Here is a 15,152-nt window from a genome sequence, read left to right on the forward strand (position 1 = left end):
ATTCTTTTGAATAATCATGACACACCAACTAGCCCAGCTTTCTGCTTTTATTAGAAATAACACATGACTTCGCATCAACAATTAACTCCAAATTCCAAGCTGATGCTATTTTTATTGATTTTTCGAAGGCTTATGATCGCGTCGTGCACTGTAAACTAATCGACAAAATAAAGTCTATCGGAATTGAACACAATATAGTAGAATGGATAGCAGCCTATCTGTTAAACCGAACTCAATATGTTACCATAAATAATTATGACTCGGACCAACTCGAAGTTTATTCACGGGTACCACAGGGGTCCGTATTGGGGACATTATTATTTCTTATATACGTTAACGACATCGCTGATTGTGCAGAAAATGGAGTAAAATTGCGGCTCTTCGCCGATGACTTGGTAATTTATACAAGCGTACAAGGAATCGAGGACCAGCTTAGACTAAATACTACACCAAGCAATATAGCCCGCTGGTGTGACATGTGGGGAATGGAAATTAATTTTAAGAAAACACAGTATATGACCATAACTCATAGTAAGTCGATCTTTAGGTTCAATTATACATTAATGGGCAACGATTTAATACAAACTGACACAGTAAAATATTTAGGCATAACCTTTACAAGCGCGTTAAAATGGAATACCCATATCGATAATACATGTAGGAAGGCCTTCCGAACACTCGGTTTCTTGCGATGAAAATTAACTGCAGCACCATCCTATGTGAAACTAACATTATATAAAACTTTAGTAAGGCCAATTCTTGAGTATGGTAGCGTAGTGTGGAACCCGCACCAGAAAGGTCTCTCACAGAAATGAGAAAGTATTAAAAAAAAAGTGTTGCGATTTATATACCATAAGTATTCTCGACACGAAAGCGCAAGTGCTCTTAGAAACCAAGCAGCACTGCCTACCCTTGTTTGTCGGCGTCGTGTGGCTGTCATAAAATTTCTTTTTATGATATGTAATGAGAACATTAATATAGATAAACGAGATTACGTGCAGCCACCACACCGACACTCCAATAGAACCTGTCATAATAAACACATCAGGCAGTATCCGACACAGTGCGACACGTTTAGATATTCATATTTCCCATGGGCAATCGAAATCTAGAATTCGTTGCCAAAGGAAATTGTAGAATCAGATTCTGTGGATGGCTTTGCCACAAAACTGGAGCCATATTTTGGTTGTTCATGAAAGTATTTGAGTGCGTAGTTTAAAGGTAATGCGTTGGTTGAGTGATTGGACACTAGTGCACGTGTGATTGCATACTGCCTCATGATTTCAAATGTAAATATTGCAATGTGCTGAATAGTGGTGTTTTATAGATCCACGATAACTACAAGAATTTTATACGACTAATATTGCAATTGTTTTGAGCACCTTTTGTTATTCCTTGATTCATGAGAAACAAAGAAAGCGTCTTGTGTTGAATACCAGGGCTGTTTTATGGCAGTTTTCTTTTGCTTTCTATATTTTTTCTTTTTTCTTTTTTTTCCTGTTTTTCCCATGCTCATGTGTATTTTTACAATCCACTTCCTGTGTTGGCCTGTGCAAAGGCCTACAGTATAGTTAAATAAAATAAAAATAAAAAACTGAACGAAGACAGCCTAAGCAAAATTCTACACACTTACCAGCTAGGGCACGGACGGTGCTCTAATCAAAGAAATCTGCGACCGATACATAGGGACAAATCCGAAAGAGGAACTTAAACCTTACGCGGGAGCTGGGGCCGGGGGGGGGGGGGGGGCAAAGGAAACTCTCCGATTCCCGCTAACGACGGCTGAAGTGAGGGGAGCCATACAAGATTACATGCCAAATCTGCCCCGGGACTGGTCGGTATTACTAATAATATACTCAGAAACCTAGACGAGGACTCTATTGAGGCTCTCACCGAATACATGAATCAATGTTGGAGGGTAGGCACCATCCCCAGACAATGGAAGAACGCCAAGGTTGTTATGATCCCGAAGCCGGGAAAAAATTACTTTTGGGGAACTTACGACCCATCTCACTTACCGCGTGCCTGGGAAAGCTAATGGAGCAAGTAGCGTTGAATAGACTCAACATGACGGATGAGAAGGGGCTTTTTCTTCATACCATGATAGGATTTCTATTGAAGCTATCGACTCAAGACGTGATGCTGCGGCTCAAACATCACATTATCGACGGATACGGCTGCTCTCCTCTAGACACCAGGGCAATACTGGGGTTGGATTTGACTAAAACCTTTGACAACGTGAAGCACGAAGCAATGCTGGAAAACCTAGCAAACCTAGGCGTGGGCCCCCGAACCGACGGCTACGTGAAAACATTTTTGACGAACCGGACTGTTGTGACTTCGGGGTGGAGGACGAAAGACGGACTCGTTCCGTAGACGAAGAAGAAACGAAAAAATTTATACAATATTTACAGATAGTGGTTGATAGCGTACAGGTAGCAGTAGGAGCGCATCAGACCGACTGGGCGGCTGCAAGCGACTCTCTGTCCTCACAATGGGCCGGTTCTCCCTTAAATCCCCTCGGCGACGCCTCGTCGGCAGGAACCAGGCGGGACAGACTGATGACCTCGCCCGCGTCGAATTCCTGATTCGTCGCGGAGATGGCAGGACGCCGCGGAGATGGCTGGGCGCTCCTTGAAGTCGCCTCCCGTGTCGAATTCCTGATTCGTCGCGGAGAAGTGGGAGCTATCGTCGCCTCGTGGTAGCCACGTGGTGCATGTAGTATGGCAGCTCCCGTTGCCTCGTGGTCGCCTCCTAGTCGCCACGTGGTGCTCATAGTATGGCACAACACGGACGGCCGTCCTAAAGATCGGGGGGATTGAGTCTGCCGAGTTCAAGTTGGGGAGCAGGGGCACGCCGCAAGGCTCGGTCCGTTCGTCCTTCCTCTTCAACGTCGCCATGCTCGGTCTCCCGGAAATATTAGGAAAAATACAGAGACTGCATCATCGTCTGTATGCGGACGACGTTACCCTCAGGGTGGCGGGGTGCAGCAACGGACACATACAAGAAGTCCTGCATAGAGGCATAGAAGCGGTAGAGGCGTACGTCAAGCCGAGAGGCTTGGGTTACTCTCCGCAAAAATCAGAGCTCCTGCTCTATCAACCAGGCCGGAGGGGATGCAAGTCGGCAACTATAACGCCACCAATCCAAATATACGCCAGCGGGAGGCAGCTTATTCCGACAGTACCCATCATAATGGACCTTGGCCTGCGAATCCAGGATAACGGGTACAACACGAAACCATAAGGGCACTCGAAAAGAGCGTATATCAGACGACCCGTCTCACGGCACTGCGGGATGAAAGAGGGCCACCCTATCAGACTTGTTCAGGTATTCGTTCTGAGCCGCGTGGTCTACGTCGCCTCGTTCCTGAATCTCAGGAGGGACGAAAAGAACAAAACAGACGCCATGATTAGGAAGGCCTTCAAACAGGCACTAGGCATACCCGTCACAGCCTCGAATGAACGGTTCGAAGCACTTGGGCTGCACAATACCCTAGACGAGCTGATCGAAGCTCAGAGGACCGCTCAACTGGAAAGGCTATCCAAGAGCCGGACAGGGCGGCACATTTTACAATCCCTGAACATTAATTGGATTTGCGCCAATTTGTCTAGAAGAACCAGTTTCCTATACTTGTTATTTGCGAACCGAACGTATCAACTCCTTACAGATCATCTGGTTACGAAGTTTTTGCTTCTTCCACATGCGAGGAACGATGCAACGTTCTCATGTACATCCCCACGGACTTCACCTTTGTTTTGCATACGGTTCAGCCTCATGACTACAACCAATACGTATGCCTCCGCGTCAGAAAGAACAAAGTGTCTTTCACTCTTATTGGTTGTTACATCTCCCCATCAAGGCAGTTCTATTGGGAAAGACTGAAATATATATTAAACGAAACTGATGGCCCCTGGGTCATCGCTGGGGGCTTCAGTGCGCATCACATGCTTTGGGGAAACACCAAGATCAACTCAACGGGAAGAGAGAGAGAGAGTAAAACATCCTTATTAATAACATTTGAATGGCCAAAGCAGTACGGGAGGAATCCTCAGTCCAGGGTCCCTAAGATGATTCCGGCGAAGTTTCGAGCCCGTTGTATCACAGCTCGGAGGACCTCGGGAGGTCCGTCGCGGAAGGCATCGTCCCACAGCTCTTTGTTGCGTAGGGGGTAGAGGAGAGTTGGCAAGGGAGGAAAGAGGTTCGCAGTGCACTCAATCGTGACGTGGAAGATTGTGGGCGACCTGCCACAGCCAGGGCAACGGTCTGCATACCAGTGTGGGTAGAATTTATTGAGAGAGACAAGATTTGGAAAAGTTGCGGTTTGTAACTGGCGTAATGCCACTGCGTCCTTCCGCGAGAAGGACGGCGGTGGTGCGGCGTGGGTGCGACGAATGCCTGTATAATGACGGAGTATGTATTTGTAACGGAGCAAGGGATCCCCCCACTCTGAACTAGTCGCCTCACCACGCCGAGTCGCCCGGAGGGAAATTTCTCGGGCAACCGCATGTGCGCATTCGTTACCCGGCAGCGAGGTATGACCAGGGGTCCAGAGTAAGTAGATGCGGGGAGGTGTGGTTGGTGTATATTGCGGGATCTGTCTGAGAATTTGGTGCGCCGCTCTCGGGATGCCATGTCCTGATAGGAACGCCTGGCATGCCTGTTGCGAGTCCGTCAATATATACACTTCCTCAGGAACACGGATTGCGTATCGAATTGCAAGAGCAACACCGAGAATTTCTCCGTAAGCGGCATTTGTTCCGCGCATTGCAGCACAGTCTCTCAGGGATTCGGTGCCATCCAAAACTACCGAGGTATAGCCCTCTTGAGTGCGTGATGTGTCCGTGTATAAAATATGTGTTTCCGGGATGTTTGCAAGCATGCGGCCAACGTATCGTACACGGGCTTTGCGCCGCCCTTTGTCATGCTCGGGGTGCATATTACGTGGCAGTGGTTGAATACTTAGTGCTTGGCGTATCGCTGACGACAAGATCGTTGGACGGGTTTCAGACTCAAGGGGTGGGACAGAGTATCCTATTCTTGTGAGAAGATGGAGGCCAGTAGGAGTGAGTAGGAGGCGCTGGCGATGGCTGACCCAATGTGCCTCTAGCAGCTCGCCTAGTGTGTTATGTGTCCCTAAGTTAAGGAGACGGCGTGTGGAAGTATAATTCGGGAGGCCATGGGCCAGCTTTGTCGCTTTGCGAATCATTGCGTCTATGCGAAGTTGTTGCGCTTGGATCAACCGCTGAAATGGGAGATGGTATGTAAGGCGGCTGATCACGCATGCCTCCACCAAGCGTGGCAGGTCCTCTTCTCGAAGGCCCGAGCGCCTGTTGGAGACCCTCCGGATCATGGCCAGAATTTGCTCAATCTGTCTGGATAGAAGGGAAACAGTGTAGTTTGACCTGCCATCCGCTTGGACGTGTAGGCCGAGGATACGAGCACGATTAACCTGTGGTATCGGTGTGCCATCCACGTGCACTGTGATAGGGGGAGTAGAGGAACGGCTCCGGGGGCGAATGACTATGAGCTCCGACTTTTCCGGAGCACATATTAAGCCGCATTTTCTCGCGTACTCAGAAACTGTATCGACTGCTTGCTGCAGTCGGTCCTGGATGCCTCCGTCGGAACCCCGTGTCGACCAGATAGTAATGTCGTCCGCATAAATAGCGTGGGCGACATCAGGGATCTGGTCGAGTAGCCGGGGAGCCCTGCGAGTGCGATATTGAATAGAGTAGGGGAAAGAACTGAGCCCTGGGGTGTCCCACGTCCTACAAGGCGAATCGTACCGGATCGATGCGGTCCCATTCCTACGGTGGCTGTGCGATCTCAAAGAAATGCGCGGATATAGTTTTACATACGAATTCCACAGTGTGAATGTGCAACATTGCGAAGGATGAGGTCATGTTCAACATTATCGAATGCCCCTTTTAGGTTTAAGGCGATGAGTGCTCTCGTTTGGGCGGACGACGGAGGTCCTATGACTTCCACCCGCAATTGTAAAAGCACATCTTTGGCAGACATATGAGCCCGATATCCAAATTAAGAGTTAGAAAAGAATGATTTTTCTTCGAGGAAGGGCTACAGACGCCACAAGAGTACATGCTCTATGAGCTTACCAATGCAGGATGTTAGGGAGATGGGTCGTAAGTTTTCAACCTTAACAGGCTTGCCCGGTTTGGGGATCAGTGCGATGTCGGCGTGTCGCCATGCTTGGGGAAGCATGCCCTTGCGCCAGCAATCATTAAAGATATGGGTGAGGTGGTTAATATCAGCGTCACTGAGGTTACGAAGGGTGGCGAACCGGATGTGGTCGGCTCCCGGTGCCGTGTTGCGGCGTAGGTCTTGTAGGACCACCCGCACCTCGTCAGATGTGATGTCTGCATCGAGCAATTCGCTCGTCTCGCCTACATAAGGATAGTCAGGGTACTGCGGCGGCGGGCCTGTGGGTATGAAATGCTTCTCTAGCTCTCTGAGGATTGTCGAGACATCGTCCCTGTACTCGTGCATTAAGATGTGCAGCTGTTGAAATGTTTTTCCCTTTGTTGTGGTGGGATCTGTGAGTGAGCGAAGAATCGACCACGTTTTTGCTCTGCTCAATGTGCCTGAGAGGCGATCGCAAAATCCTCGCCAGTTATTTCTCGTAAGGATCTCTGGATACTCCTGAGATTCCTGTGTAATTTGATCTATACGTTTCCTAAGTTTGTGGTTGAGGCGTTGTCGTTTCCATCGTCGTGTCAACCCTCTGCGGGCGTTCCAAAGATGAAGTACATGCGGGTCTATGTCTGGTGTCTCGGTTGTGGTGCGCAGTGTGCTCGTGGTGGCCTCTAGACCTTGTGCGAGAGAGTCAAGCCAGCGTTCGTACCCTTGGCGCTCAGGTGGTCCTGGCGACGTTCCCTGAATTTCGCCCAATCCGTTATACGCACATTTCGCTCGGGCCTGCGCGCAACTCGTAATGACAAGGTGGTCGCCACAATGTAGTGGTCACTACCAAGGTGCTCCTCTAAAGGCCCGTGCGCAAGGACTGGGCCAGTATTGCGCACGAAGGTAAGGTCAGGACAGGTGTCACAATATACGCTGTTGCCTATCCGAGTGGGGTGCTCTGGGTCGGTAAGCAGTGTGTATCTCATGTTACAGATGGCATTCCATAAGCGGGTCCCTTTAGCCTGCGATTTAACGTAACCCCGTGCAGTATGCGGAGCGTTAAAGTCGCCGGCCACCACACAAACCCGTCCATACCTACCAAATTCTGTTAGTAGGTGCTGAAAACAGTGCGTTCGCGAACGGGGGGAACTGTATGCATTGAGTATAAACAGACTCTCGCTGCGTTTACCTTGCGTAATTATATCCAATATTTGGTGAGGAATGTCAATGTTAGTGGTATGCACGCGACATGTAACCTGTTTCGAAACTAAGGCTCCCACAAGAGGAGAGACACCCGAGAGCGTGCTGTAGCCGGATAAAGAAGAGGTGCAGTTGACTTCCTGTAAGAGGATGACATCGGGAGGGTTCGTGGATGTGGCGATATACTGCTGTAGGGAACCTCGTTTTCGGCGGAATCCCCTACGATTCCACTGCCACACCACTACTTGCTCCGCGTTATGCGGCGCCATCATCATCGCGAGAGGAAGCAGGTGGTCGTGCATAGGGATGCGGGTGCCGGGTGCCCACATTTGAAGGTTGCGGCCGAGAGCCTTGGTCGGAAAGCGCGCTTTCGTTTTTACCGCTAAGCTCACGAACTTGCATGCGTGCGAAAGTGCACTCTATACATGATTTCACTTGCTCCGTAATCCCTATTTGAAGGTCCTCCATTTGGCGTTCTCTCCTGTCCAGAGCCGCCTGCATACTAGTGCTCATGTCTGCCACCAGCGCGTCCATTTGTTTTTGCAGGCGCTCACAGCGCGCCTCCATGTCACGACGTAGGCGGGCTATTTCTATTAGAGGATCGGGATTTGGTAACCAATTGGTAATAGGGGAAGGGGTAGGGAGAGAGTTACGGGGCGGGGCGAGCTGTGGGGGACCCTCCGCCCGACCTACTTCCCGAGGCGCCTCCATTGCTGTTTTCTTCTCCGGGGTCCGCTGCACCCCTGAAGGGACCAGGGTCACCTTGGCTGGGGCGTTGGTCTGCAGGGCCTTCTTGTAGGGTTGTTGGGAAAATGGGGAAGGAGGGCGCCTCTCTGGGAGGCGCACCGATGCCTCGTGGGATCGGGATCGAGACTTGGAGCGGGTCCGGAACTTGCGACGGGATCTCGAACGGGTCTCCGACCGGCCTTGTCTGGTGTCCTTCGTTGGGGCGCGCGACGTTCGGGTCTCCGCCGTATCTGTGGTAGTGGTCGGGTCGCTGGAGAGTTGGAGTTCAGGCTACTCTTTCTCAAGTGCTTTCCGCACCCAAGCTTTGTTCAGTGTCTGCCTAGCACGCCGCGAGCAGTTTGGATCCACTGTAGGGTGGGTCCCGTCACAGGATCTGCAGTGTGGGGTGCATGGATGTGACGGGGTGGGGTTGTCAGTCCCGCACGTCGCGCAAATGAACACGTGCGGCGTAGGACAGTAATCAGCCCAGTGGCCGAGCTTGTGACATATCTTGCAGACCAGTTGGCGGGGTCGATGGGGGTAGCAGCGGAGTTCTGCACCATAGGAACGCACGTAGCGAGGCACTTTAAGTTCTTCAAATGTTACCAACGCAACGTTGGTTTGACCCATCATTCGTGCTGGAATGTTGTGTCGCTTGCCTTTGATTGTGGCCTCTGCATCATGAACGATGGTAGCCCGACGTATCTGCGCGGTCCGGTGTATAGCAGCTGCCTCCACTTGACCTTAGTGTCACAGAGCTTCACGTCACATGGTAAATGGTTTTGCGACATCGAGACTCACGGGAGTGATCACAGATTAATGGACACACACGGTCTTTCTCTCTAAGTGTCTCGAAGAACACTGACTGGACTATGTTCACGTCGCTTATGAAAGAAGCGTGTCGGGGAGATTTCACCGGCAACGTCGACGACACCATCGCAGAAGCAACGAAAGCTGCCAAGTGTTTATTATCAATGTCGTCAAACCGAACAGATTTTGGCATCGAACTTGAGAGACTTCGTGCGATTCGACGGCGTGCAGAGCGACAATACAGACGCACTAAATCAATTTATGATCTGAGAGACATACGACGCATTCAGAAGAAAATTCAGCGTCGCATAGACAAACTAGAGAGTGAGCGATGGAAGAGATTCTGTTAGTCACTGGAATGTTGAAAGCCGCTTTCTCATATCTGGAGGACGGTACGCGGTCTTCGTTCATCCTGTAGGAGTTTGAGGTCGGGCACGAAATATGTGGTAGCTGGCCCATGCCGTCGTCCAACTCACCCACGCTTGGGACGTGGTTGTAGGGAGGAGCTTGCTCTCATCGAGAACCAGGAGTACGGGATTTATTTAACATATTTACATTAAGACAGGAGATACATTTCGAGAGTCCAGCATGACTGCCAAATGGGGCACGAAAAACGAAGCACTAAGCTCCAAGCACACAGCACACGAGCACGCTAGTAACCGACAAACTGCTTCAAAACCCTCTGTCCTCCCTAGATCCCTAGGAGAGGGAAAACTGCCGTTCAACCTTCGTCCAATCGGACCGTCCACAGTCGTTGGAGGCGTAGTCGACCCGCCTTTGAGGGGGAGGGCTCACACACTCACATACGCACTTTGGGTTCCCAGAACCCACCGAGTTGAGCGGGTCCTTGTAGACAGGTTGTCACGCTTGACCACAGTGGGCGCCTCTTGATTCCAGATCTGACTTCTCAGGTAGCCGCCAAGACTGTCAGCAGACTGTGACGAATTCTGGGGCCCTTGAAAACGCACCGCAAAACACCCTTTTCCAGCAGCTCTCTTGCTGCAAGTAGACCATGAGGGCGACAGCGAATCAAGTAACAATACTCGGTCCGCCGAACGTGGCTAGCCTTGCTGGCGTTGCCGACTCTCCGAAGGAGGCGCACGGTTGAAAAACTTTGCGGTGGTCTCCAGTTCTCCGAATGAGTTGCATGGTCGGTTAACATTACTGGCGTCGCCAGTTCTCCGAAGAGACTTGTCGCAGCGGCCTGGGAGGGGTTCGAAGGTCGCTTCTCCGAAGGACGCCATCGCCGCAGGCGATCGTAACAATCCCCGCAACAAGGACAGCCATTCGCAGCTTTGGCCCTCCATCTTGGCCAAACTGAGCTTGGCGTGGCCGAGGAATTCTGTGCGAGAGTCTTTGGCGAATCTGTCAATACCAACAATGATGTGAGTGACCTCCCTGAGGCTCAGGTAACAGAAATGGACGTGTCCTTTACCATGGAAAAACTCGAAGCTGCCCTGGCTATTTCGAAACGATCATCCTCTCCAGGCCCTGACGGAATCACCCATGTTGCCCTGGGACACCTTGGACAAGAGGCAAGAAGAGCGCTTCTGATCAGTTTCAACAACTCATGGCATAGAGGTACAGTTCCCTGGCAATGGAAGTTGAGTCGGCTGGTACCTCTGCTAAAGCCGGGAAGATCTCCGTTGGATTTGGCGGCATATCGCCGTATCTCTCTGGCCAGCTGCATCGGGAAGGTGATGGAAAGAATGGTCCTTGCATGTTTAGAATGGTATCTCGAGCGTTACAATATCTACCCAGCTTCCATGACAGGCTTTCGTCGGGGTCGTTCTTTAATTGATAGCGCCATTGACCTGACAACGCTTGTGCAACAAGAGAAAAGCCGTAAGCGGATATCAGTTGCGCTCTTTCTAGACGTCAAAGGCGCATATGACAACGTTGCACATGACGCCGTCATCAACTCCCTGGACACTATCGGAATTGGCGGCCGCATGCTTAGCTGGTTATCCGACTACATAACTCGCCGGTAGTTTCTTGTACTAACAGATGGCAAACGCAGCTGAATATTTCACTTACTGCGGTCTGCCTCAAGGAGGAGTGCTGAGTCCCCCGTTGTTCAATGTGACACACATTGGACTAGCTGAAGTTTTACCTAAAACAATATACCTCTCGATATACGCAGATGACATCTGCCTTTGGACGTCTGCGGTTACTCGCCTTCAGGTTCGCGTGCGATTGCAGCGGGCAGCAACTTTGACATCAGAATACCTTCAAAAGGGTTGCAATGTGGGCTTGTTGGTAATGCATCTTCAAGGGGAGTATGGTAGCGCGATTCAAAGACGGGACAAGAGAAGACACAAGCGCTGTGTGTGTCCCTTTGTATCTTCTCTTGTCCCGTCTTTGAATCGCGCTACCATACTCCCCTTGAAGATACCTTCAAAGACAAGGTTTGACTGTATCGACCGAGAAATGTGCATTGATTGCATTCACACGTGAACCTATGACACCATACCCAGTCTCCATTAATGGACACACTATCACCTATGCATAGACCCATTGATTCTTGGGTGTAATAATCCATCGAAATCTTTCCTGGAGCCCTCATTGCACGTACCTGAAGAAAAAAACTGTTGTCAAATGCTCAGGTACTGAGATTCCTGTGCGGGAAAACACGGGGCACATCTGTACGCTCCATGCTTCAGTTGTACAGAGCTCTATTCCTAGGCTATTTACACTACAGCCTTCCAGTGTTGTCCAGTACGTGCAGTGTAAAATATTCGCTCATTGGAGAGCCTACAGCGCCCAGCACGTGTTTAGGACTTCCTCGCTGTGCATCAACAGCTGCAACAATCGTGCTCGCCAAAGATCATTCCATCCAAACATACGTTGCTGTGGATTGTCTCAGAACGCATATCTGTCATCTTTCCCGCGTACATGATCATAACTTAGCGTTCTTGCCATCGCAGAGACCGCGTGTAACGTTTTCTAAAGTTATTATCACCCATACAGACTCTGTTCCAGTAGGATATATACCAGCAGCAAGGCCTTCATTACCCTTGTGTCATATGTAAGAGGCATGCGGTGCAGAAAGGAAGGAAGAGGACGATGTGCACGTATCGGTCCGAACGACACGAGCACTCGAGGCGCGTGACCCGAGCTGTAATCGAGGGAAAAGCGGCGCTGAGCTGGCATTATCGACGTGGCTCTGGGCCAAGAAGGTTGTAGCGTAGCATCGCACTGGCGACGGGAGGCATGGGGGTTCGGTCAAGTCCGTGACGCCGGTGGACAAGGGTGTGGCCGTCGACTTCGGCGAAGTTCGAGTGAGGCTCCTTGGACCAGCTGCAGCCTCTCATGGCAGTGCTGGGCACTCCAGGAAGGATCCCCCTTCAGAGGCAGACCAGCACGAACTATAGTACCCGGGGCGTCTCGTCCGCATTCGAAGTAGCGGCGGAACCCGGAGTTAGGCCTAACCGGCGAGGCCGGAGTGCCACGTCATCGACAGAATTCGCGACACCGACATGAGAGAGGGACAAGTTGACTGGCCATCACCAAGGCAGCAACACTTGCGGAGTCGGTGAGAGCACCGACTATCTGACACGCACCGGAGTCGGAGGATACGTGCGCCGTCAAAAGTCTGTAAGAACGCTCCTTCCTGTTAGTACGCAGCCATCGGCTAGGGTTGCCTGACTTTCGAGTAGAAAGCGCCAAAGTCTGACGCGGCCGGCAAGTGGGACATGTTTAGTGACTATTAAGTCGGTAGCATAAGCACTTCTTCATTGTGTTTTGGTTTACAGAAGTTTATGTTGAGTTTGGGGTAATTAATACATGTTTGCTGTGCTGCTCTGCGTCTCCCAATCCCATCTCTCCTAACATCCGCACGCCCCCGAGATAGGTGACACACGACACCTTGTGGTGTCTCCAACAGCCTCAGGATCGCCTAAGTATTCCGGTTGTAAAGAAGAAAGTCAATCACCCAACAATAACTCTGAAACAAATGACGATGCTATTAATCAATGAGACATAGGCGGACCGAATACATATCTATACTAATGGTTCGGTCTCACCTACCAGCTCTTCAGGTGCCGTTGTCATTTCGGCTACAAAACCACAATGAAATTCCAACTGTCCCACATGACAACATCAACAGCGGCAGAGCTTGCTGCCCTGTATGCTGCTGTCAAATATCTCCTGCAAGCGGCACCTCAGAAATGAGCCATTTTTGTGACTCTAAGGCAGCACTTCAGAGCCTGGATTGTGCCCTACATCATAGGACTCATGAGCAATTGACATATGAAATAAGAGAAGATAACCATGAAGTTATCGCTAAAGGGCATGGAATTATATTCCAGTGGCTACTTGGACATAGCGGCATTGCTGGTAGTGACCTCGCCGACGAAGCCGCCCGGTCTGCCCATGTCGATTACCGACCAGTGCCCATCCCCTTATCAAGAACCGACGCTGCAAGAAAGCTTCATATTGTGGCTAAAGCTATGACACACAAATACTGGTTTTCTCCTTACATCCCGAAGTGTCGTCTTCATAGGCTGGATCTATCCTTAAAGCTACAAATGCCATCAAGAATTTCGCGCTCTGAGGTGACAGTATTGTGCCGCCTCTGGCTCGGGGTGGCGTTTACGAAGGCCTACTCGTTCTGCATTGGAATGGGGGATACGCCCATGTGCGACTCTTGCGGAACCACAGAAACAATTGAACACATCCTATGTATCTGTCCCCAATACGACGTCGAGCGCATAGTTCTCCAGACAGCACTGAGCCAGCTGGACTCTAGACCAGTTTTCGTAATGAAGATCCTTGGACCCTGGCCGTACGCGTCGATGGCACAGAAAGCCACGAAAGCGCTCTTGAAATACTTCAAGTCGACAGGTCTTGGGAAATGTGTGTAGACTAGGTGCGAACCTTCAACTGTGAGTGAGACTATGCTCTCTCTCTCTCTTCATCTCCATACCCCCTTCCCCCAGTGCAGGGTAGCAAACCGGACGTGCGTCTGGTTAACCTCCCTGCCTTTCCTGTATTATTCCTCTCTCTCTCTCTCTCTCTCTCTCAGTGTACAGAGACACGTCTATACTCGGAAGTTTCAGGGCTCAAAAATAGAGGGAATTGTTTGAGGCACTTTGCATAAAAAAGGAAGGAGAAGGTTGCATTACCACTGCGTCACTTAATTTATCAAGAAAACAAGAGATATTTGCATAATAAGTTTTGAAGTCCGCAGATATCAAGAGCACAGAATGTTTTATAGCGTGGTTAGAAATATGTGTTTAATCTTACGCAGACCAAGTTGTGAGTTCTGAAACGAGACATGATGATCTGCTTTTGTGCTTACAAAGTGCGCTGTGGCAATGTTGTTTCTAATGTTTCTGCGCAGCAACTGCTGCTCCTGTAATTTTTCCGCAATAAAGCTCAGTTGAAGTTTGACGACTGTCCTCTGTGCATTCTTTATGTACCCTGTCCTCAAAACACTCCGTTATAACCATGTTCCATAAAGTTATCCTGCTACGCACACTTGGTGTTCGTTCCTCATACCATTGTAACTATCGCCGACAACCGCGCATTGTTTTTCCGGTTTTAAACGTTGGTTTATGTACGCAAGTTATCTCGAAAGGCATGTCGGTCGGCAACGCTTGTCCCATTGGTGATGTCGCCAGCTCTGTATTAAATGTTCCATCCTCGTCTGCAGCCAGCTGCCGTCCGATACGTTCCGCAACGTCCGATGCCAGCATATTTTCAAAGATGACCACTCGTGACCTGCTTACCGAACGGGCTGCGGATCTCTGTCGTATTATGGTGTTCTATCGCGACGTCTTTGAGGAACGCCCACTTGGACAGACTTCCGTTGTGACCACGAACTGATGCGTTTAAATATAGTTTTTTTCCTTTAACCATTAAATATTGGAACTCGTTGCCTGGTGCCATTCGTTCTCTTCCGTTGGACGATTTGTTGCTTAAACTTCAATGTTATTGATCCATTTTTTGTTGTTTTCTCTCTCTCGTGCTGCTCACTTTGCACATTTGTGTACGATATGCAACTGCATAATTCCCCACTCCTGCCACAGCCCTAAAAGGGCTGCAGTACGTAAAAATTAATAAGATTGACACCGGTGATGCTAGTCCTATCCGCCGAGGACATTATCGCGTGTCTCACACAGAACGCCACGTTATTCAAGCTGAAGTAGACAAGATGCTAACCAAAAGTGTAAATGAGCCCTCTTCGAGTCCTTGGGTATCGCCGGTTGTCTTGGTCAAAAATAAGAATGGCAGTTGGCGATCTTGTGTCGACTACTGTCAACTGAACC

Source organism: Dermacentor andersoni, chromosome 5 (genome assembly GCF_023375885.2).
Source record: "Dermacentor andersoni chromosome 5, qqDerAnde1_hic_scaffold, whole genome shotgun sequence".
Taxonomy (NCBI): domain Eukaryota; kingdom Metazoa; phylum Arthropoda; class Arachnida; order Ixodida; family Ixodidae; genus Dermacentor; species Dermacentor andersoni.